General features: G+C 52.1%; 1 long non-coding RNA gene across 1 annotated transcript; it reads left to right on the top strand.

The window, feature by feature from the left end:
• The first annotated feature begins 179 nt into the window (after positions 1–179).
• LOC119872195 lies at positions 180–24,355 on the top strand. The gene is made up of 3 exons (XR_005360901.1): positions 180–497; positions 23,036–23,155; positions 23,642–24,355. It is a non-coding gene; the product is annotated as an uncharacterized LOC119872195 (long non-coding RNA).
• The last annotated feature ends 476 nt before the right edge of the window (positions 24,356–24,831 follow it).

Here is a 24,831-nt window from a genome sequence, read left to right on the forward strand (position 1 = left end):
CGCCGGGAGGCCGGCTTTCGCCCCGGAGGCCCCGCCCCCTGCCGGCCCCGCCCCCGGCCTGGCCCCTCCCCTCCCGATCCCGGCCCCGCCCACGCCCCGCCCACGCCCAGGCCACGCCCCAGTGGGCGGTGCTTCCCGCCCCAGCTCTCCGCTCCCACCCAGGGCTTGGCTCCCCGGGGCTTCGGGGCTGGGACCGCGCTGCGCGCTGGGAGCTCGGGCTCCTTTGGCCGTATCTGTCCAAATTACAAATGCAGAAACCCTCTGTCCCAGCTGGGCTGCAGCCCAGCAGCGGTCCCACAGATAAACCGAGGCTTGTGGGACGTGATTTATGTACAAGGTTATCCTTTGCAACATCGTTTCTAAAAGCCAAGGAGTGAAACAGCCTAAAGCCCCACCAGTAGGGAGCTGATTAAAGACATTGGCACAATCCATATAATGGATATACTGTACTGTGCGGCTGTAGAGAACAGTGAGGAGCCATCTCTAAGCTTTATTAGGTGAGTAAAGCAAGTTTCAAAAGTATATAGTATATACCTCTTTGCATAAAAAGTAAAAGGTCTACATTTGGATTAGCTTCTGGCTACATAAACTGCAGGCATGCCTGGGGGGCTCAGTGGTTGAGCGTCTGCCTTCGGCTCAGGGCGTGATCCTGGGGTCCTGGGATCCAGTCCCACATGGGGCACCCTGCATGGGGCCTGCTTCTCCCTCTGCCTGTGTCTCTGCCTCTCATGGATAAATAAATAAAAAGAAAGAAAAGAAAAGAAAAGAAAAGAAAAGAGAAAGAAAAAGAAAAAGAAGAAAGAAAGAGAAAAGAGAGAAAAGAAAGAAGAAACTGCCCCTAGCCACTGAATAGCTGTTACCTATGGAGATGAGGGTGAAACAGGAGATGGGGGACTTGGGGACAAGAAGGGATGCAGATTTGGTTGTTGCCTTTTTCCCTTGGGACCCAGGGGAACTGACTACTTTTCAGAATTTCAAATGAAATAAAAAGGTAGCATCTTTAAAACAAAGCATGTTTTTAAAGCCGCAGCTTTGGCTTGAGTGTCACATTGAATCTCACTTCAGCCTCGCAGAGCGGTGGGGCCTTGGGCACGTTACTCAACCTCTCTGTTTCAGTTCCTCCATCGATGAAACAGGGGTAATGATAGCTCCCACTTTGGGCTGTTGGGAGGATGACCCGGGATCAACTGTGCCCAGTGCCTGGCGTGAGGAAGGCAAGCCATAAGAGTGAGTTGGTGGTGGTAGTGGGCTTCCTGCAAGTTCAGTAGTCTGGACTAGGACCCAGGTGACAGCATGTGCACCCCAGAGTCGCTGTGAACCCTCTTCCATCAGTCTGGCATCTGTTGCAGGGGCTCCGGCCTGATGGAAGCTGCTCACTAAACACAGTGGAGTCTCTCCCCATGCCCCCCACCCCGCCCCATGCCGGGGCTTGGGGCAGGCAGCAAGGGGAGCCCTGGGAGGCTCGAGGCCTGAGTGGGCATCAGCTGGGAGCTGGGGGGGAAGGAGGATGACTTCTAACGCAGGAGCATCAGCCAGATCGCTGGCCCCATGCACGAGGACACCAATGCCGAGTCCCACTTGGAGCCAGCTCAAACCTCCTGCACTGCTTGAACCTTTGACTCCACTTCCTGGAAACCCTAAGAGTGAGGAGCCCAGAGTGTAGTCCGCGGCATCGCATCCCACAACTGCCCCCAGCCCTCGCGCTGCACCGGTGACACCAGCAGAGAGGGACACCACCTCCCCAGAACAAACAGCATGCCAGACTCTAGCACTCAGTTCAGAGGCTGTCTCACTTCCGGCCCGGGGAGAGCTTTTTCTAGACGGATCTACTCCCTGTGGCTTTAGGGGCTGGTCTTACTGAGTAAACAACCCGGGTGCCCTGCTTTGTTGAGCCGTGAAACGGGGATGATAACCTTCCTGCTGCCTCCTGGGGAGGACAAGGTGAGGCTGGCGGGTGCTTTGGAGGGAACAGGGACCATTGGTGTGTCTCCCTTTACTCAGTAGAGGCGTTCCTGAAATACGAGTCATCAGGACTTCTGTCAAACTATTGCTCTTTCAATAAGGTGGACAGGGGTGGGTGTGTAAGACACAGCTCCAGACTCAGGTGTGTGGGAATTCAGATTTCCTATAGATGCATTTAATTTCTGTCTAAGCCTAAACCGTGTCAGGCTGACGGAGAAGCTTCAGCTTTGCTTTCTCAGGGCTATCCTGCCTTGCAGAGTCGACGCTGTGGCCTGCTGGCCCTGACCGAAGCAGGTGATGTGTGTGGGTGTCAGGAGCCCCTTGAGTTCTGGAGGTGGGGGCTGCCTGGGACACGACCCTGCGTTCTGGGTTCCCTTTTCCCTCTTGAAGTCTCTCCGATACTCAAGAATCAGACTGGTGTTCCCTTCCTCCATTCTTCCCCTACTCGGTGTAATCTTCACCCTGTTGGCTTCCAGCATGTTCTTGGCACATATCTGGTGCCCTGGCCTCAATTCCCTGAATCCCCTGAGGGCTAGGACAGGGGTTGGCAAATCTGCTGTAAAGTGCCAGATAGTAAATATTTCAAGCTTTGCAGGCTGTATGGTCTCTGCAGGGATGACTCCACTCTGCCACTGTAGGTCAAAAGCGGCCGCCGAGAGGATGTGTACACAGATGGGCGTGACTGGCTTTCAATAAAGCTTTATTTACATCAGTACAATAAAGAAATGAGAAATACATGACATGATAAAGGGGATAGCTAGTGCTACTGTAGTCATCATGTTGCAATATATAAACGCGTTAAACCAGCACTTGTGCACCTTCCACCTTTCCGTAATTTAAATTCGATTACTCGGGGGCGCCTGAGTGGCTCAGTGGTTGAGCATCTGCCTTTGGCTCAGATCGTGATCCTGGGGTCCCGGGATGGAGTCCCACATTCGGTTCCCTGCAGGGAGCCTGCTTCTCCCTCTGCCTCTCTCTGTGTGTCTCTCACCAATAAATAAATCTTAAATAAAAATAAATTCAATTAGCGAACACAAAGTACGTCATTAATTTCAGATGTAGAGTTCAATAATTCACCAGTTGCCTATGACACCCAGCCACGTACCTTAAATTTACACAATATTATATGTCACTTCTATCCCCCCAAATGTTTTAAATCTAAAAAAAAATCTTAAAACTTTGTTTTCAAAATGAGCCCAGCCAAAGAAACAATCAACAGACTGGAAGGGCAACCTACAGAGCAGGAGCGATGTCTCCAAACCACATATCTGATAAGGGCTGATATCCAAAATATATAACAAGGGCTCTCTGTAGCTCAATAGCACAACAACAACCTGATGAAAACATGGGCAGAGGACTTGAATAGACATTTCTCCGAAGAAGACGCAACTGGCCCACCGATACATGAAAAAAATGCTCAACATCACCCATCAGCAGGGAAATGCAAATCACTGTGGCTATCACCTCACGCCGCATGAGGATGGTGACTCCAGAAAACCAAAAAACAAGTGCTGGAGAGGATGTGGAGAAATTATAACCTCGTGTGCCGCGGTTGGGGAGGTACAATGGGGCAGCTGCTGTAAAAATGGTAAGGAGTCTCCTCAAAAAATTTGAACTACCAGGGATGGCTGGGTGGCTCATTGGTTGTGAGGATCTGCCTTTGGCTTAGGTCATGATCCCGGGGTCCTGGGATTGAGTCCCGCATCGGGCTCCCCACAGGGAGCCTGCTTCTCCCTCTGCCTATATCTCTGCCTCTCTGTGTGTCTCTCATGAATAAATAACAAAATCTTTAAAAAATTGGAACTACCAGCTGATCCAGCAATGCCACTTCTGCATATACATCCAAAGGGATTGAAACCAGGATGTCAAAGAGATGCCTGCACCCCCGTGTTCATGGCAGTGCTATATTCACAATAGCCAGGATGTGGAAACTCCCTTAGTGACCCATGGACAGATGACAATATGGTGTGGACACACAATGGAGAGCTATTCAGCCTCACAAGAAGAGGGAAATCCTGCCACACACGATGATGTGAACGTACCTGCAGGTCAGCCTGCTACGTAAAATACAGCCAATCACAGAAAGACAAATACTGCATGATTCTACTTCTGGGAGGCATCAACAATAGTCAAACTCAGAAGCAGGGTGGTGGTGGCCAGGGCCATGGTGGGTGGGGAGCTGGCTGTTCAATGGGTGTACAAAGTTTCGGTCACGCTAGATGAGTAGATTCTAGAGATCCTCACAATATCGTGCCTAGAGTTAACAGTAGTGTCTTGTGCACCAAAAAATGTGTTGAGCAGGTAGGTTTCATGGTATATTAAATGTTACCCTGTTTTTAAAAATGGGCTGAGGGGAATCCCTGGGTGGCCCAGCGGTTTAGTGCCTGCTTTTGGCCCAGGGTGTGATCCTGGAGTCCCAGGATCGAGTCTCACATCGGGCTCCCTGCAGGGAGCCTGCTTCTCCCTCTGCCTGTGTCTCTGCCCCTCTCTCTCTCTCTCTCATGAATAAATAAATAAATAAAATCTTTAAAAAAAAATGGGCTGAGTTGCGCCCTCCCCCCCCTCCCACAGCTGTAACTGGCCAACCCCTGGCCTAAGCCTTTGGAAGCCAAAGCCTCAGAGGCCCAGAAAGTGTTCCTGTTTTGAAAAGTGAATCAGATACTCATCCTCAAACATCAGCTCGTTCTTGGAGACTTCAGTTGAACATCACCCCCCTAATTTACCTCTGGCGAGGAAGACACATTTTCCTACCCTGATTGGCCCAAAGCTACCTGTGCTTGATGCTGCCATGGTCAGCAGGCTCTTGGCATCTCTTTCTTGAACATCCTGAGATTCTCGTTATGTCCCAAGAACACCAGATGTGTGTGGCAAAGGCCTCTGGCTTGCGGTCCAGTTGGGGTAGAGTCCCAGTCACACCACTTTCTTGCCTTGGGCAAGATCCATCCTCTCTGATCCTTGGTTGCCTCATCTGCAGACTGGGAAAACTCACTGCACCCATGCTCAGGCCGTCCCAAGGCTCACATGACACAGTGTCAGATGCCCGGAGGTGGGTGTTTATTGAGTGGGAACTGACCACCCAGCAGCTCCCTCCAGTGATGCCAGGAAGAGACTTGGACATCTGCTTAGAGAGATAGCTTGAAGGGACAAAGGGCAGGACATGGCAAGGAGAATCACTCAAATCTCCTTACTGCTGTGTTCCCATGAGCTTGTAACCTCTCGGAGCCTCCGTTTTCTCATCTGGGCAACAGGGATAACAAGCACGACCAGCTTTGTGAGACAGTGGCCCAATGGCTGGTGTACAGTAGGTGCTTAAGAAATGGGGAGCCAGGGGCACCTGTAGCTCATGTCTGCCTTTAGCTCAAGTCATGATCTCAGGGTCCTGGACTGAGCCCCGTGTTGGGCTCCCAGCTCAGTGGGGGAGTCTGCTTCTCCTTCTCTCTCTGCTCCTCCCCCCTGCTCATGTTCTCTCTCTCTCTCTCAAATAAAAAAAAAATCTAAAAAAAAATGGGTAGCAAAAAAAAAAAAAATGGGTAGCTATTTGGTGTTTACTTCTGCTGGATCCCTTCCTCGTTGCCATGTGCTATGTTGACTCACCCAGCTACGCCTGCCAGGTTTTCCTGTAATCACAGTGTATGGTCGTGGTGGGAACAGGGAGGGTGCTCCATCCCTGGGTCGCTCAACAGCAAAGCCCCTTATTGGGGTTTCAGTCGCCCCGAGCCTGGACACCAGCATCTGCTGGAATGCATGACATTGCTTGCTCTTCATTGTCTCTGCTTGCACGGTTAACTTCTTATGGCCGATAGTTGAGGCTTTCCACTGTGATAGACACGTGGTCAGCCCTTTAAGAATGTTGTTTGGTTTTTTTAAAAAATGGGTTGGTTTAAAGAAAAATAGAAGCAAAAAAAAAAAAAAAAAGAGTATACAGGACTCAAGTTTGGGAAGCCCTGGGATAGGCTAGGAGCCCACCTAGGGAACAGGCAGGGGCAGATTTGGGATGGTGAGCTAGGAACCAGATTCGATGGGGATCCCTGAAGGCCCTCTGGTTACTTAAGATCGGCCTCATTTTTTTATCTGCAAAACGAGGGTTGTGATGATTCTGAAAATTCCTGGAGGCCAAGCATTTGAGGTCCTAGGCATGGGGCCCGGCACGTCATAACACTCAGGTACTAATTTTTAGGATGGAAGGGGCAGCTAAGTGCAGCGTGGCCCCAGGATTGGGTCCTGGAAGAGAAAAAGGACATTAGTGGGAAAATGAGAAATCTGAATACAGTCTGGAGTATAGTTAATGTACTAACATTAGTGTTTTACATTAATGTCTTAGTTTTGACAAAAGTCCCGCAGTTCTGCAAGGCGTTAGGTTTAGGCGAAGTTGGGTGAAGGATGCGCGCGTCGCTGTACTCTCGGCGACGCTTCTGTAAATCCATAATCTTTCCAAAATAGTTTGTTTACAAACATTAACAATGGATGGGGGCAAAATGCTACGCACAGGGAAGGGAGTTGCTGAGTCCAGGGAGTCATGCAAGGTGTCCTGGGGGTGACAGGTAGAGGGGGAATGTTGGCTCTTAGAGAAGTTGGTCCTCATGGAGGGAGGAACTGTTTCTGGGTGAGGAAGCATGGACCCAAACCCTTCCCTACCTCCTGCCCTTTGTACCTGCTGTCCGCCCCACCCCCCTTGCTGGAACATTCTTAACCACCACCCTTTAATTTGGGCCAAAGCAGATATCGCCTCTCAAAGAGCTCTCTCGGGCACTTCCACTGTCACACACTCTCAGGGGCCCCTGTCGTTCCACTTCTTGGCCTGAGCTCACCCTGTAATGCACTAGTTCTTTGTGGGATTCGGGGTGGGCTCAATGAGCACCCAGTCTCCACAGAGCACCGGCCCCACGCTCGGAGAGCCCCCCCGACCTTGGTTGAATGCCCTGTTGGTGCCAACTTGACATGCTTCATAAGTCTCGAACCCGAGGCCCTGCATTTTCACGAATTATGCAGCCAGCCCTGGAGGGACCCGAGAGCGGAGCACCGCCCCCTGCTAGACGCGGGCACCCACTCCCTGTGGCGGTTGTCACGGAGTGCCACTAGGGAAGGAGTTAAAATAATGTGCATTTTTGTATCTTTTTTTTTTAATGTTTTATTTATCTTTAAAGATGTTATTTATTCATTAGAGACAGAGAGAGAGAGAGAGAGAGAGGCAGAGACACAGGCAGAGGGAGAAGCAGGCTCCATGCGGGGAACCCGATGTGGGACTCGATCCCGGGACTCCAGGATCACGCCCTGGGCTGAAGGCAGGCGCCAAACTGCTGAGCCACCCAGGGATCCCACATTTTAGTACCTTGCAGTTCTGGAGGTCTGAAGCCTAACCTGGGGTTAGGGACCTGTTCCTTCCATCGAGGCTCTCAGGGAGAGTCTGTTTGCTGGCCTCTCCCAGGCCCGAAGGCACCTGCACCCCTTGGCTCGTGGCCCCTTCCTCCACGTTTGGGGCCAGCGCTGCAGCATCTTCTCTCCACTCTGCCCTCGGCCTCCGTCCTCACATCTCAGGGCCTCTGGCCCTCCTGCCTCCCACCTGCGAGGACGAGGGGCCAGGTGGGGCCCACCCGGATAATCCACTTGAATCACCCCATCTCCAGATCTCTGACTCAGCCACACCTGCAAAGTCCCCACTAGCATGTGAGGGGACCGCCACCCGGGTGCTGGAGATGAGATGGGGAGGCCGTTATTTGGGCGTCGGCAGCCGTGGTGGCTGGGAGGCCAGGGCCCCCTCGGCAAATCACATGTCCCACCTGAGCTCAGGCAGGGCTGACAGTAGGTGCTCACAACACAACTGAGGGTGGCATGGGCGGGTGGCCGAGGCATTGCTTGTGCCCGGAGCCACCCAGCCATGGGTTGGGCAGCAGCAGCTGGGAAGCTGGTCCGAGGTGACAGGAGCCCACGGCAGGTGCCCGCTGCCCATCGCCGGCCACTGCGGTGGTCTTGGCCGTTCCACGCTGGCCCGGTGTTCCTAGAGGCCTTGCATGTCCTTGGCTGCCCGCTAAAAGGACATGTGTGGTTCTTTCTTTTCTTCTCCCCGATGCCCTCCCCTCGTCTTCCCAGGGTCACTTCTCTGCTTTCTGGGAGGCAGGTGGTGGTGGCAGGAGCCGCGAGGCCCCCGGGATAGCCAAGCTCCCTGCTCTGAGATGTACTTTGAAGGTATTGTGTCACTGTGGCGGGGACACTGCGACCTGGTGACCCGGAGGTCATGCCCGAAGCCCCAGGCCCTCTCATCAAATGGGCCGTGGGATGGCTTTGGTTTGGGTGACAGTAACTGCCAGCACCGGCCACATGCCAGGCACTGTGCCAAGTCCAGGGACAGTGCAGTGAAAAGGCCGGTGAGTCCCTGCACTCCTGGGGGACACCCGGCAAGGACCACGTCGTGGATTAGAGGGAGAGGCAGAGGACACACGTCCAGTGATTTCGGGGAGAGCAAGATGCCGTGCAAATGCTACAGTGAGGTGATGCAGGAGGGAGCAGCCTGAGGCAGGCTCCCCAGGCCTCTCCGAGCAGGTGCCATTGGGGCCTGGCCCTGGGGGACAGAAGCACCAGCCATGCAGAGCGTCTGGGACCCAGCCGCAAGGCCATGGCAGGGGCCAGGGGTCAAGGTGGGAGCTGAGGCCGCGGCCTGCAGACCCGGGTGGAGCCGGGCTCTGAGAGGCGGGGGTGCGCAGGGGTCTGGGCCAGGAGTGTGGGTGTCCGCGGCCTGGCCAGTGGAGGTGGCCCTAGGGACATCTGCTGCAAGGAGCGCCGGTGAGGGCTGTGGGTAATGACTTGGCGAGGTGGGCTTACTCGGGACACGTTCTGGAAGTCGGTCTGCTAGGATTATCACACTGGAGCCCAGTACCCCCCAAACACCACCCTCGGCTCCTCCAGCCAGGCCCCAGTCCCACCTCCAGGCCCGAGGGGTGCCACCCATGAGCCTCCCTCTGTCTGCGTGCTCTGGGAAGCCCTGGCACTGGGGATGTCCGTCATTCATTCCGAAGTAGGGGTGCTGCACAAACCAGGGTGGAGGACTGGGCCCCCCTCCTCCCCCTCTCCACCCACCCCAAATCACATGTCCCTTAAATGGGCACCTAGGGAGACACCGGTAGCCTTGGAGTCCAGTCAAGGCCCTTCCCCCTCACCCTGGGTAGGCCGAGAGCACCAGGGGCATCCTTGCAGCACGGGCCTCCCTCCCTCCAGGGGACACTCCCCAAGCCCTCCCAGCCCCTGGGAAATACCTGGAAACTTCCAGAGCAGTCTCCACTCTATTGGATCTCAGCAGCCCTCAGACTCAGCTGCTCGTGCCCATCACCCCCAAAACAAGCCTCCCAGGGAGGGCGCGGCTCACCCTAGCAGGGTGCTACCAAGCTCTGACCAGGACCTTTGACCTCGCCTCACCCCGGGGAGGCCGTAGATCTGGGGCCTGGATCCATCAGCAGGGGTGAGGCCAAGACCGTGAAATACACTGAGATTCCTCACCAGTGGGAAATAACAGAAACCTGCTTTAAAAAAAAATGAGGTTGATTTCCGTGGTGGCGGCCTGGGAAAATCTGGGTAGAATGAGCTCATTTCCGTAAAAATGAAACAAATAAACCACATATATACAAATGGAGGACTGTAAGGAGAAAGGTTGGGAAGGGCAAAAAAAAAAAAAAAAAAAAGCCCAAACTAGAGGGTGACAACCCCCTCCAGGACACGGGAGGGTGGCAGGTGGGGGCGGGGGGTGGGATGTGGGGGTTGTGAGGTTCAGTAAAGGGCAGGAAGGAGATTGGGCTTTTCGTTTGTTCACCTCCGCTATTTGGCTTGTTTTAAGGAGCACACATCCCTCCTGTAGCTCGGAAGGAAAATCCAATAAAACGTATTTTTAGAAATGTCCTGAGCTAGGCTCTGTGCTGACAGCAGAGGTGATGGCGTTTGCCCTGTGTCCTCGGTGCTTGATGTCCTACCCAGAATTGTAGGATCACTGCGGGGGCGGTGCTTTCATCACCCTGAGTTCTGGGATGAGGGAGAGGAGGGTCAGTGAGGTTGAGTGAGTGACTCGCCCAGGAGACATAGGTGGCAAGAGCTGGTACCTGGGGACAGAGGGGACTTAGGTCACCTTATCCAGTTGTCATGGTGGGGAGAGGGGGAGGGAGCAAAAGTCTGGGATGGAGGACCAGCCCGGGCTGTACAGGGGCGGGCAGGAGCACCTGTGTCTGCACTCCCTGCTAAGTAGCCAGGCTGCCCCACACGCAGGGGAGAGAAGGATGGGGAGCCTCGAACTCCGCAGCAGGCGCATTCATGAGGCCAGGGGGAGAGAAGCCACGATGCACAACACCCTCCTATGCTCCCTCTTGCTCCAAGGAGGAGCCTTCAGAGGCCAGTGTGGGCCTGGGGGGCAGGGCGTCCCTCCCACCCTGCCCCCGCCCAGCCACAGGGTCCCCAGTCCACCTGCCAACAGGTGGGCGGCCCCAGGCAGGGCAACGAGGTGGGCTCGGCACTGGTGACAGTGGGCTGCTTCAGCTTCTCTCCAGAGCCTCAGCAAATGGTTCTGGACATTCATGGCTCTTAGGGCCACATGTCAGAACGGGGCCACCAGGCTCCCCTCCGCGTGCGGCACATTAGAACTTGGCTAATGTCGAGAACGGTTGGAGGGGCACCGGGGTGGCAACGTTGGCTGAGTGTCCAACTCTTGATTCTGGCTCAGGTCTTGATCTTGGGGTCATGAGATTGAGCCCGCAATGGGCTCCATGCTCAGTGTGGAGTCTGCATGGACTTCTCCCTCTCCCTCTCCACCTGCTCCCCGCCCTTGTATGCACGCGCTCTCTCTGTCACTGAGATAAAATAAACAAATCTTTAAAACATAGTAATGAAGCGGCACCTGGGTGGCTCAGTGGTTGAGCATCTGCCTTCAGCTCAGGGCATGACTCCAGGGTCCTGGGATCGAGTCCCGCATCAGGCTCCCCACATGGAGCCTGCCTCTCCCGCTGCCTGTGTCTCTGCCTCTCTGTGTGTGTCTCATGAATAAATAAATAAAATCTTTTAAAAAAAATAGTAATGGGGATCCCTGGGTGGCGCAGTGGTTTGGTGCCTGCCTTTGGCCCAGGGCGCGATCCTGGAGACCCAGGATCGAATCCCAGGTCGGGCTCCTGGTGCATGGAGCCTGCTTCTCCCTCTGCCTGTGTCTCTGCCTCTCTCTCTCTCTCTGTGTGACTATCATAAATAAATAAAAATTAAAAAAAATAGTAATGAAAAGGAATGATTGGAAATATCTAGCTGTGGCTAGAAATCATGTAGGGAAATGAGGTGACAACCAGCCCTCAGCCAGTGATTGGAGAGGTCTGGTGTATAAATACCCCAGCTCCCTCACCTCTCGGTGGATCTGTTCTGAGGTGTATGTGCAACACCGTCTCTCCAGATTCATCAGTGGGATTGAGCTCTGGTTGCTCACAGAGGTAATTCGCTTTGGGACATGTCCCTACTGGCTCCCTTTCTTGTCTCACCTTACCTCCTCCCACGGCTTCTCTTTAACCTACTGTCCACACAGCAGAGGTATTTATTAAACTCTAAATACAATCGTGTTCTTCTGCTCAAAACTTCATACTGCTTTCCCAGCACACCTGGAGAAGATTTCGTTTGTTTCCTCTAACCTCTTGCTCTAGACTGAACATGTTCCCTGAAAGTTCCTATGCGGAGTCCTAAGCCCCAGGGTGATAGTGTTGGGAGGTGTGGGGTCTTTGGGCAGTACTGGGCACAAGGGTGGAGCTCTCAGGAATGGGGTTAGTGCCCCGATAAAAGAGGCCCCAGAGACTTCCCTCACTCCTTTACCATGTGAGGATGCAGTGGGAAGCCAGCTGTCTCTGAACCAGGAAGCTGGCCCTCACCAGTGCCTTGATGTTGGACTTCCCAGCCTCCAGAATTGTGAGGAATAGATAAAGTTGCTTATAAGCCTCCCAGTCTGTGGTATCTGGGTGATAGCAGCCCAAGAGCACCAAGCCAGTGTCCAGGGCTGCGTGATCCAGTCTGGCCTGTCCTCTGTCTATGTCTCCATCAATCCTCCTCACCCTGCTCTGTCCATACTCAAAGTCTCAGGCTCTGCTCTACCGCAGGCCCTTTGCTCATACACTTCCTTTGAGCTGGACTCTTTTTCTTTTCACTCAGCTTAAGCATGCCTTCTTGGAGGAATCTTTCCTGATCACTCATCTAAAGTTGGCCCACCCCAAGGTCTTCTGTCCTCAGCGCGTCGGGGTCCCTTACACCACATTCTTCACAATTCATAATTGCTTTTGCTTGTCTTCTTCCCTAAATCTTAAGCTTCCCGAGATCAGAGTCCTGTGTATTGCTGGCCACCACATACCCAACACCTAGAATAGTGACAGTCACGTGGTAGGTGTGCAGCACTTGGTTGCTGTGTGAGTGAAGCACACAGTTGGTGTCCCAGGGACCCATGTGAGACACATGTCCCTTTGCGTGGATGACCCAGAAGGGTCTTTATTAGAGTGCCCATTCCCCAGAGCTCCCCATATTCCCTGTTCTGAAAAGCCCAGATTCTAGAATTGGGGTGAATCCTATCTTGGCTTCTTATATAACATGTCTCAGTGAGCCTTACTGAGTGATGACCCCCAAACATAGCCGCTTAAAGCAGCAATTGATTATTTTTATGATGCTGTGGGTTAGTGGGGGTAGGCCCGTGCTGGTTATGCTTAGGTTCACTCAGCTAGAGCGTCAGCTGGGCTGGAAGTCCAGTGGCCTCCATTACATGTGTGGCAGCTGGTGTTGGCTGTCGGCCTTGGTGGCCTCCAGTCTTCCTTTCATATTCCTGGAGGTTGGACCAGCTTCCCTGTGTGGGGGCTTCAGGTCAGCATCCTAGTCAGCAAAGATGGAAGCTGCCAAGTGTCTTGAGGTTTGGGCTTGGGCCTCATATAGTGCTACTGCTGGCACATCCTATTAGTCAGAGTAAGTCACGAGGCCAGCCTAGACTTAGGGGGATAGAGAAATAGACTCCACCTCTTGGCAGAGGAACAACAGGGAATTTCTGACCATTTTTAATCTTATGTGGTAGGCCTATGTGAAGCCTTGGGCCAGAAACCAAACCTCTCTCGCTTTTCCACCCACTGTGAAATGGGTCTATTGGCATCTATTGTATAGAATTGTTTGTGGGGATTAAACAGATGGTACATGCAAAGTGCTTAGCACAGGGCATATCTTTTAAAAGGAACTGTTATTATTATTGCTATTAGTAAAATCATTTCAGTAAATAGAGTGGGAGCCTAGCAAATGATGGGTGGATGGACAGCTAGATGGATGGATAGGTAGGTGGATGGATGGGCAAGTGGAAGGTAAGTGGGTGGATGGGTAAGTAGGTGGGTGGGTGGTTAGGTGGGTGGATGGATGGATAGTTGGGTGGATGAGTATATAGGTGGGTGGATGGATGGGTAGGTGGGTGGTTAGATGGGTGGATGAGTGTATAGGTGGGTAGATGGATGGTTAGGTGAGTGGGTGGATAAGTGGGTGGATAGATGTTTAGGTGGGTGGATAGATGGTTAGATGGGTAGGTGGATGGTTAGGTGGGTGGATGAGTGGACAGGTGGGTGGATGGGTGGATAGGTGGGTAGATGGATGGTTAGGTGAGTGGGTGGATAAGTGGGTGGATAGATGTTTAGGTGGGTGGATAGATGGTTAGATGGGTAGATGGATGGTTAGGTGGGTCAGTGGATGGATGAACAGACAAATGGCTTTTGGCATTCAAACGGCATCTAGTCCCAATGACCCATCTGGGGATACGTCATTTCATTTCATAGAGTTTAGAATGGACAGCAGCTCTTTGCTGGGGAGTTCAAACAGTGCGATTTCTAAGGAGACCCGACCTCTTGCTCAGTTTATTTTTTCGTCATCTGTATTTGGGAAAGGGGGAGGTCAGGCAGTTCTGCCGCAGGCTTTGTGCGCAGATTATACACAGCTCGCTTTCTCTCTCTCTCACTTGCGATCTCTCTCCTGCCTGTGCACACACACACACCCCACCTCCACAGCCTCAGCCTCGGTTAAATGTAACCAAACACTAGCAATTGTGACAAACACAGCCAAGCTTCCCCCTGGAAAGCTAGGCAGCAAACCACATGTGGCTGGAGCCCAAGGGAGTTTGTTGACACACATTTCTCTGGGTGCCGGCTGGGGTGCAGCCCAGGTGGGCCGCTGTGAGGGACTCCCCAGAGCAGAGCGCACCTTCTAGGTCCTGTGTCAGGGACTCAGCATACCTCCCCTGCATCCCCCCAACCCCCAGAGTGGGAGATTGGCCCCCAGGGCTGCATGACAGGATCTTCTCGGAAGGGATGGCCCTCCAGGAGCGTTTTGGCTCTGAGGCTGCCCAGGTGAATTGTGAGGGGGTGGGGAATGTCTCCACCTGCTAGTGACATTTTTCCTGCACCAGCCTGACACTGGATATGGGAGAGAGGCCAGGAGGGAGGGAGCGGGAAGGGGCATTAGGTTCCTAGGGCTGCCACAACCAAGTACCGCAAGCGAGGTGGTAGGAAACAACAGAGGTTCACCCTCTCACGGTTCCAGAAGTCCTAAATCAAGGTGTCAGCAGGGCCATGTTCCCTCCAAGGCCCCAGGGAAGAATCCTTCCTGGCCTCTTCCCAGCTTCTGGTGGCTTCCCATAATCCTTGGTGCTCCTTGGCTTATAGCTGAGCCCCTTCACTTTTTGCCTGTGTCATCATGTGGCCCTCCCCCCGTGTGTGTCTCTGTGTCCTCTCCTCTTACAGGGACACCGGTCATTGGACTTAGGGCCCATCCCAACCTCATATGACCTCATCTTATCTTGATTACATCTTCAAAGACCCTATTTTCAAATAAGGTCACATTCTGAGGTTCTGGGTGGATGTGAATTTTGTGTGTGTGGGTGGCACCATTCAACTCTGTATGGGAAGTAAGGGAGGCAGACAGGTAGAGATGGGGTAGTCAAGGTGGCAGGTATCAAAGATCCTGTATATAAACCAGAAGACCATGAGCAGACTGCCTCAGGCAAGGCCGGCCCCAGTTTCTGGAGGGGTCTCCCACTGGTCCTTCTCTCCAGCCAGGCCCATCTCCATGGGGCAAGGAGCTATGGAGCCAGGGGGTTGTGCCCACCTGGTGTCCACGCAGTCCCCACATCTGCATCATGTTCTGAGGACCCAGGACTCCAGAATTCCTGCCCCAGCAGCACTGAGCCATTTCCAAAGCCTGCCCAGGTGTCTTCCCTTGGTGCGCCCTGCTGAGGCTTCCTAGTGTGTGCCCCTAACCTACAGGGAGCTCAGGGGCAGCCATTTGTGGGTGTACTTGGTTGGGGTGTCTATTCAGGTACAGGCTCTTAGGGTGCAGAATGCAGAAGGGTGGAGAGAGCAATGGGAGGGTCTGCAGAACTCCAAGGAATCCAGGAGAGTTCTGAATTCAGTCCTCACCTTCTGGGTCATAGTGAGGGTGTGTCTGTCAAAGAGGGAGGATAACACATATTTTGTTTATATGATTTCTTAGCTTGACTTTCAACTTTTTAAAAATGTATTTATTTTTAAATATTTTATTTATTTATTCATGAGACACACACAGAGAGAGGCAGAGAACAGACAGCGGGAGAAGCAGGCTCCCTGTGGGGAGCATGATGTGGACTTGACCCCCGGACCCTGGGATCACGCCCTGAGCTGAAGGCAGATGCTCAATCACTTAGCCACCCAGGTGTCACTGACTTATAACTTTTAAATCTGTTCATATATAGTACCTGAGCCTTCACTTTTATTCTTGCCCTGGGCCCTGCACATGTTATACAGGCTACAAGTTGAGATGAGGAGTCTGGAAGGCACAGAGTCCAAGTAACATCCTTGGTCCCATCATTCTCTAAATCATGCCGTGTGTGTGTGTGTGTGTGTGTGTGTGTGTGTATAACTCGATTTTGTCGGTCTCTCTCACTAGCATATATGCTTCATGAGGATAGGGACCTCTTTCTTCCCATCTGTAAAATGGAATTAAGAGTAGCTACTGCTTTCCAAGGCTGCTGGAGGGGTGAGCATGTTGGGCATGAAGCAGAATGAAGGCCCGGCCTGTGGCAAGTGCTCTGTGAGGCTCATTCAGGTGGCCGATGGGTCATCTCTGGAGCCCCAGAACAGTGAACAGTGTCTGGGAAATGCTAGCAACTAGTGGTGGGATGAAGGACAGAATGGCCAAGATGCAAGGAGCTGTGTCCTGCCCACCTCTTGGGCTTGAAGACTTTGTGCCCGAAGCTCAGGTGGGACCAAGGGGTTGCATGATTTTCAAAGCATCCCCAGAGGCAAATGCATGCCATCAGCTCATCAGACCCGGTGTCCCCCAGCAAGGCAATATGACCAGATGGTCATTTTGAGACAATTCCTCTCGATGCAAAGGGGAGCCATATTGTGGAGGAGAGAGGCAAGGGTGGGCACAGGAGAACCAGGTGGGAGGCAATTCTTGCAGCAAAGGTTTCCAGAAATGAGTGCTTGGACAAGGCGGAGAGGTGGACAAGGAAAGAAGTCAATGCTTCCAGGCCTGTGGGGGAGGTGGACGGGCAGGACTTAGTGAGGATCGGGTGTGGCAGGGAGGGGTCAGGGATGACACTCAGTTTCCATTTAGCACCACCATTCTGAAGGGGGTGCTATTCCGGAGATGGGGACCTCATATGCAAATCAGATTTGCCAGAGGTCCTCGAATTCAGTTTGGACAAAAGGAGCCATCAAGACATCCAGGAATCAGCCCAGGTTTGAATCCTGGAATACACAACCGGCAATATCATCTGTGCAAGACTCGCTCACCACTCCGGGCCTTAATTTTCTCATCTGCAAAATAGGATACATCACCAGATGATCGTGAGGACCCTAGGTGGTGGGAATACATGCGTATTGCCCATTGTAACCTGGGAACCATGAGGAGAAAGTGTGTGTCTGTATTAACTCTGTCAGAAGCAACAGACACGGAAGGCAAATTGGCTTCGACAGGGAGAGAAGGGGTTTCATAACAGCTTCAGGCACCTTCTCCATGCGTTCACATTGGTCCCCAGCCCAGCAAATCCAGGGACAGGCCTGGGTCACATGGCTTCCTTTCTAGTATGCCCCCCCCCGCCACCACCGCTTTAGTAAAAGGTGGAAGCAGTCTAAGCAAACCCAGAGAAGTCCATAATATTTTCTGGGTGTCTATTGGGAGTTTGGGGATGGGGAGGGGATGTGTACGTGAAGTTTCTGGCACAACTGTCCAGACCTAGAGCCAACCAAAATGTCCCTCAATGGTCGAATGGATAAAGAAGACATGGGATATACATACAATGGAGTATCATCCAGCCTTAGAGAAATTAAGGAAACAGGTGAACGCAGGGATGACCTCGGAGGACATTACGCTGTATGAAATAAGCCATTTGCAGAAGCACAAGTACTAGACGATTCCACTTAGATGAGGACTCTAAAATAGTCGTGCTTATAGAGCCAGAGAGCAGAATGAGGATTTCCTGGGATCGAGAGAGGATGTGAATGGGGAGATACTGGTCAAGGGACCCAAAGCTTCCGTTATGCAAGGTGAATGCGTCCTGGAGATCTGTGTACAGAGCAGTGTGTTTAGTGCCCAGTACTGTGTACCTACAAATGCAGCAAGAGAATGGATCTTCTGGTAAAGGTCCTTATGCCCAGAAAAACTAAATAAAGAAGGAAGGAGAATATTTTTGGAGGTGATGGATATGTTTAAGGTACCCCCCTCCAAACCCTATATTTAGGGTAAAGACATACAGCTTTGTGGATGTCAGTCTGTGCCTCCATAAAGTGGGCTTAAAAAGAACATTCCTGGCACACAGACGGGACCCCATTCCGGGGGGGCGGCTTGCATCAGGGTTCCCACGAGAGGGCCCTTCACCACGTGTGTGTTCCCAGGTCCTTCACAGGTGCGGGCTCCCCACTGGACCACGTGCGCTTGTCCCCATCCTGGGGTCAGTCCCCGGGGAGGGGGGGGGCTTGGGGCATCCCCCAGCCTGTGGCAGGGCATCACGCAGTCATCTGTGGTCCCCCACGGATGAGCCCCAGGCCTCTTTGTCGCTGACCTTGACCTGGCAACCCCCGGGGACACCCCCCTGCTCCCCCACCCCACCCCGGGGTGTGTGTGTGTAGGGGGGGAACTCCGGGGCCTCCGGCATCCCCCACCCTCACCCCCACCCCTGGAAAGCCTGAGCTCCGGAGAGAGACAGACAGACGCAGACAGGCAGACAGGATGGAGAGAACAGGTTTTGCAGAGCTCGACAGAAACCTTTGCGGTTCCTAGCGTCAGCGAGCAGATTCCAAAACCCCGGGGCGAGCTGCGCTCTGGAGGCCGCGGCCCGGGGCAGGCCTGTGATTGGCTCGGCCGCGGGGCCTCCCCGCCAATCAGCGCGCGCGCTGCGGGGCCTGGCACCTCGGAGCTTAGCAACGGGGAAATCTGGAGGAACTCTGGAACTGATTTAGGGGAAGGGGAAGGGGAAGGGAGAGGACGGGAAGGGCTGCAGGCAAATCACCAGGCGGTGGGCTTCCTCGTTACCTTGGGACCAAGGCCTGAACGTTTGCAGCATGAACCACCGGCCAGCTATCTGGTCTCAAACGCTGGGGCTGATGTTTCCTTTACACACACACACACACACACACACACACACACACACACACACACATTCCCCCCCTCCCCCCTGAGCTAGTGCTGAGGTCAGGATGGGTACAGAGCCAAGAAAGGATGAGCAGAACAGGTACCATAATTGGCTCCCCCCACCCGATCCTGGCTGCCCTAGGTCCTTGCAGTGGCCTCTAGGCCAATCTAGAGCAACATCTGTCACGTGACATCACGGATGCCAGCCTGCCTGGAATGGGAACTGGAGGTCAGAGTGGCTGGCAGTGGTTTCTGTGATCTCAGATGGAGGCCCCGGTCCCAAGTCCCAGGTGATGGTGGCGTGGGCTGGGCCACTCGATGAGAGTTTATTCAATGCCGGTCGTGTGTCACCCCCATGACAGGGGCCGTAAGACAGAAGTGAACAGTCACTTAACAGTCCCTGCTCCTGTGGGCAGACAGCCTAGCCAGGGGTGCGGGGGACCAAACGGTACTTATCGGTTAACTGTACAAATAGCCACCCGGATTATGATGGGGCCGATTCTGTGCAAGAAAGGGTGGGTGCTAAGAAAAGGGTGTGTGGGTCGGGGAGGGTCCACTTAGTAGGGCCCTGGCTATCCTGGTCCCGCTTGGAATATTGTAGTGGTCGGGGGGGTCCAGAGGGAGGTGGCTCAGCCAGGGAAACCGAGCAAGGGGGCCTCTGGGCCTGCAAACTTTAGAGTCTGTCCTAAAGCAATTGGGAAAATGAGATCCCATTTAGGTTTATAAACTGGGACCTGGGATAATTAGATTTATGGCTCAGAAAGGAGGCTCCAGCTGTTGGGGGAGAACAGGTCTGAGCAGGCAAGGAAGGATGGGGGCTGATGGAGCACTGGGGAGGCCGCTGAGATGGCACAGGGGTGGTACCTCCAGGGGATCATGAGCATGAAGCCCCAGTGCTTCCCTGGGGCCTCGTTGATGGTTGTCCTCAGCCAGCTCCAACCCAGGGTCTCGTGTCCTGGGAAAGATCCACGTAGACGCCTTGTTGTGCCCTAGCGTGACCGACTCATTCTGGTTGGCCCAGGACCTGCCTGATTTCAGCCTCTAAAGTCCACAGTACCAGGAAATCCCGGGACGGTTGGTCACCTGGCTCTGGGACAGGACTAAGTGGAGGCAAAAGAGTCAGCTTCCCTCACCATGTGACACTTCTCTGCATCTTCTCCCCAAGCAGCTTGGACAGAGGCTTAGCAGCTAATTTGCTGTGTGGCCTGGAACAAGTCTCTTGGTCTCTCTGGGCCGCTCTTTTCTCATTTGCAAAAATGGAATTTGACCTGAAGAGCCTGCTGGTCCCCTGGCAGCCCTGATTTCTGGGCTCCGCGGCTGCATTTCCAAGCTTAATCAATGCCGAGGACTGAGCGGACAGGGCAGGGCCATATCCCCACGGGGCAGCCTCAGACAAGGCACCTGGCCTCTCTGTGCCTCGCTTCTTCTTCCATAAAATGAGAATAATAGTACTTACCTCATGGAAGTGTCAGCACCAAGTTAAGTGAAACCATTCTGTGTTTGGCACAGCTGGATGCTCTGGTTAACAAAAAGCAAGCCTGGGAGTTAAGATTTTCCTAAGGAGTGACCACCAGTTTTCAAAACAATGAGGCTGGGATTAAGCACGCTTAAATTTCAAGTTTCACAACGCGTACTTTATATTCACAGCACTTACACTGTTAAGGCTGCTTTGTACCTCTGAGTGTCTCGTTCTGTGAGGGGGAGATGAGGCCCTTTGTGCCACTGTCCCCCCATAATAGAAATCGATTGAGTTAGTCGAGGTCACATTGTGCCCATTGTACAGGTAAGAAGATTGAGGCTCGGGGAGGTCAAAGGTCCTGCCATTAAGCGGTAAAGTCAGAATTTACAGCTGGATCTGATTCAGGGTCCTGTTCTGTCTGCGAATTGACCTCTACTTCCTCAGGGGGTGTGTGGGTGGGGGCAGGAGGGACAGGAAGGGGTGCAAGCAGGCAGGTGTGGGGAGGGGGCTCCCTGTGAAGATCTGAGTAGGGATTCTCTGAGTGGAGCAGTTACAGTGCCCTGGCCTGACACCGACAGCCTGGCCTGATCCTTCTGGGGACAGGAGCCTGGTGGAGGCTGTTTCTTTGCATCGCTGGTTGCCATGGAGATGGATGTGTGTGTGTTTGTGTGTGTGTGTGTATATGTGTGTGCACGCATTGAGATGCACCTCAAGTTGGTGCCCCAGGCTTGCCCCAGAGGTGCCAGCAGTGGGTGGGCAGACCAAGCCCATACGCTTGAGAGAAGGGGAGGAAAAGGCTGGCGTTCTTATTTTTATTATGAAAAACTTGGAGCAGGTACAAGAGTAGAGGATACGGTACAATGAACCTCAGCTCCCCGTCACCCACCTTCAAACAGTCCCCAACTCTTGGCTAATCCTGTTCTGCCTCTACCCCCTCATCCCACATACTTGGAAGCACATTCCAGACATCAACCATTTCTTCTGCAAATATTTTAGAATATGACTCAAAAAAAAAAAAAGGATTTTTTTTTAAACCACCATCACCCCTCCTAGAGCTAACAGTAGTGCTTTAATATCAGCAAACATCCAGTGTTCCAATTCCTCTGGTTTTCTCAAAAATGTTTTCTTTACAGCTGGTCGAAATCAGGACCCATATAAGGTTCAACACATCGCGATTGGTCGATATGTCTCTCATGTCTCTCTTAATCTGTATGGACTGTCTTCCTCCTTTTTTCTTCGCCTGCCATTTATTGGTCGGAAAAACTGGGTCGGTTGTTCTGTGGCACGTCCTACAGACTTGAGTTTTGCTTACTGCGTCCCCATATTGCTGTTATATGTGATCCTCCCCCAGCTATACTTCTTAGAAGTCAGTAGTTAGATCCAGAAGCTCACTTAGATTCCTGTTTGGGTTTTTCTGTGTGTGTGGTGTATGACTTTATAGTGGCTGTTTAGTATTTCCGTTTAAAGGCACATAATGTCTGGCTGTCCCTCTTTGTGACATTAGCAGCCATTGATGATGACTGTTCAGATCATCCGCTGGAGGTTGCAAAACGGTGGCATACTAATCTGTCCTCTGGCTTTGTTTGCGAGCTGGACTACTTCCATAAAGGGAGACCTGCCCTTACCAACTCTTTGGTTACTGCAAGGAATAGTTCATATCAGAAAGAATAAAGGCTTGGTTCTGTCCCTTTACTTGACAGTTGTCAAAATAATGAGTCGGTTCCTCAGCATCCTCCAAAGATGACAAATGAGTTTATGTTTTTCAATTTTTCTTTCCTTTTTAAAAAATTGATTCATTTGAGAGAGAGAGAGAGCATGAGCAGGGGGGTAGGGGCAGAGGGAGAGAGAGAAGCACGCTCCCTGCCAAGCAGGGCGCCTGACGTGGGGCTCGATCGCAGGACCCGGGATCATGACCTGAGCTGAAGGCGGATGCTTAACCAACTGAACCACCCAGGCATCCGTTTTTGTATTTTTTTTTTTAAGTTTCTTGGTAACCTCTCAAATCTGGATGTATGTGACACCTTTTAATCCTTTGCAGTTATTGTTCTTATTGATACTCAAATTGTCTCATCTTTGGCCTTTCACACTGTCCCTTGCATCCTTTCTGGCATGACCCTAGAAGTCTTGGCAGCTCCACGTGACCTGGGTGACCAGGAGTTCCATGCTCACCTTGCACATTTCCCCCCTCACACCTGGAATCAGCCGTATCTCCACAGAGCCCTGGTTTCTGGTTAAAAGTGGTGCTTAGGGACCATAATGTGGGGGCCGGCAGTGCTTACCTAGCTACAGAACTGGTCGTTATTTCTCACCTTTTCAGGGGATGTGGCCGGAAACACAGTTTTATTTCATCGGACAAAATATAGCATGAGTTCACCCTGATACTTTCCAATCCTGCCTGCACACTTGAGTCACATGGGGACTTATAAAGGACACCTGGGTGGCTCAGTGGTTGAGCGCGTGCTGTTGGCTCAGGGTGTGATCTCAGGGTCCTGGGATCGAGTCCCACACCAGGCTCCCCACAGGAGGGACATTTATTCATGTCTCTCATGGATGAATAAATTTTAAAAACCTTTAAAAAAACAAAAACACCTCCAAATCACAATTAAATCAGAATCCCTGCAGCCAGGACCTTGACATCAGTATTGGTTTTGTTTTGTTTTGTTTTTTAAGCAGTTGGGGTTATTTTGATGTGCAGCCCAGGGTTTGGAATCACTGCTCTAGTCCCTGCTTCTGAGCCAAACGAAGAGAAGAAAGAAGCCAGGGGTGATAATAGAATGGTGCTGTCTTCGAAGAAGCTTGGGTTTGAATTTGGGCACTCCCAGTTTCTGCCTCTGAAATCACTGGAAGAGCACCAATCTCTCAGCCTTTCTGCACTAATCGAAATGGTCTACGTCAATGGTGTCCAATAGGTAGCCACAGCCCCACTGAACTAGTTGCTGGTGCAACCCAGGCAGTGAATTTTCAGATTTCTTTTTTTTTTTTTTTAATTTTCAGATTTCTTAACTCTTAACTAATTTACACAAAAGTAGCCACACATGACTAGCAGCTACGGTCTTGGACAGCGCCACTCTGGAAAATGGCTTCACATCTATGAGCTTCACATCCGTAAAACAGGTACTAATAAGACTCTCTTCATTGGGTTATTGTCAGGATTAGAGATAATGTATATCAAGCGCATGGCACACACAAGACAGTCAATAAAATGCTCCTTCCTTTTCCTATTAACATCAGCCTGTCACTCTTGGGGGAAAAAAAAAAAAAGAAGAAGAAGAAGAAAGAAAAGAAACCCAAAAACTTGCCCAGAAATTGAGTGCTCAGAAGCACCCCACCACAGAGATTAAAAATGCGAAGCCGTTCCAGAGAAACTCTTGGAAAATATTCCTTAATTGTAAGAAGTTCAAATGCAGCAGGAGGTTATCAGTTGCAAGGGCTGTATTTTGTTACAGATCTAGCCGCAGCTCAATAAATTAAGCAATCACTCAAAATAACATGTTGCTTTAATCCCCTCTTGGAACAAGTTCAAGTCGTTTGGTTTTATATTAGCACAGCCCTTGAAAGGAGACTCACGTTGGTCTCATTTCGTTTTCCTCAATCCATCAGGCCCTCTCCGGGTGGATCTCGGCGGGGCTAGCAGGAGGGAGGATTCCGAGCCAAGAACTCCTTTTATCAAACCCGGAGCATTTTCCATCCTCTGGCCTTTATGTGTTCCACGGCTCATTCGCGAAAATTACTGGCAGGTTTATCTGCAACTAGCACAGAAAGAGACACCTCTCAGCAGCCGGTTCTGGACGTGAAAAGCAAACTTGCAGCGGCTTTTCCATTCTCCTCTTCTCCCTAGTGGTTTATAATCTCACAGTAGAATTTCATTTCCCCCAGAAACTTGGCACCGGAGGTGTCAGCCGGGGAACATATTTGTTTGTGTAAATTAAAAGAAGAATATGTTTTGACCATATTTAAGTTCTAACCGCACCAAAGAAATAAATACTGACTTGCACAACGCTTCTCGCTGCATGGTTCTGGCTCACCTCCCCAGACTCTGCCTTTGTTTATAAAACCCAAAGCCGATGAGAACTCTGAATGGCTTATCGCCTCAGGAAGGTACAGGGACAATCTCAGGGGCCGTGTCCACCCCCACCCGGGGCCCATCTGGCAGGTCTGCTTACCTCGTCTGGGACTTGCTTCCCCTGACACATTGTGTCCTTGCTGGGGCGGGCGAGGGCATGGAAACAGGCTCCCCCACCCAGGCCCTCTGGACGGGCACTGGGCAGTCGCTGCAGAAATTTAAAAATGCACATATCGGGATCCCTGGGTGGCTCAGCGGTTTAGCACCTGCCTTTGGCCCAGGGCGCGATCCTGGAGTCCCAGGATCAAGTCCCACGTCGGGCTCCCGGCATGGAGCCTGCTTGCTTCTCCCTCTGCCTCTGTCTCTGCCTCTCTCTCTCTCTCTCTCTCTCATGAATAAATAAAATCTAAAAAAAAAAAATCTCATTTAAAAAAATAAAAATAAAAATAATAAAATAAAAAATAAATAAATAAAAAAAATAAAAATGCACATATCGGGATCCCTGGGTGGCGCAGCGGTTTGGTGCCTGCCTTTGGCCCAGGGCGCGATCCTGGAGACCCGGAATCGAATCCCACATCGGGCTCCCGGTGCATGGAGCCTGCTTCTCCCTCTGCCTGTGTCTCTGCCTCTCTCTCTCTCTCTGTGACTATCATAAATAAATAAAAATAAAAAAATGCACATATCGTCTAGACTGAGACGGTCCACTTCTAGGAACCGTCTATGAGTG

Source organism: Canis lupus, chromosome 6, assembly GCF_011100685.1.
Source record: "Canis lupus familiaris isolate Mischka breed German Shepherd chromosome 6, alternate assembly UU_Cfam_GSD_1.0, whole genome shotgun sequence".
Taxonomy (NCBI): Eukaryota; Metazoa; Chordata; class Mammalia; order Carnivora; family Canidae; genus Canis; species Canis lupus.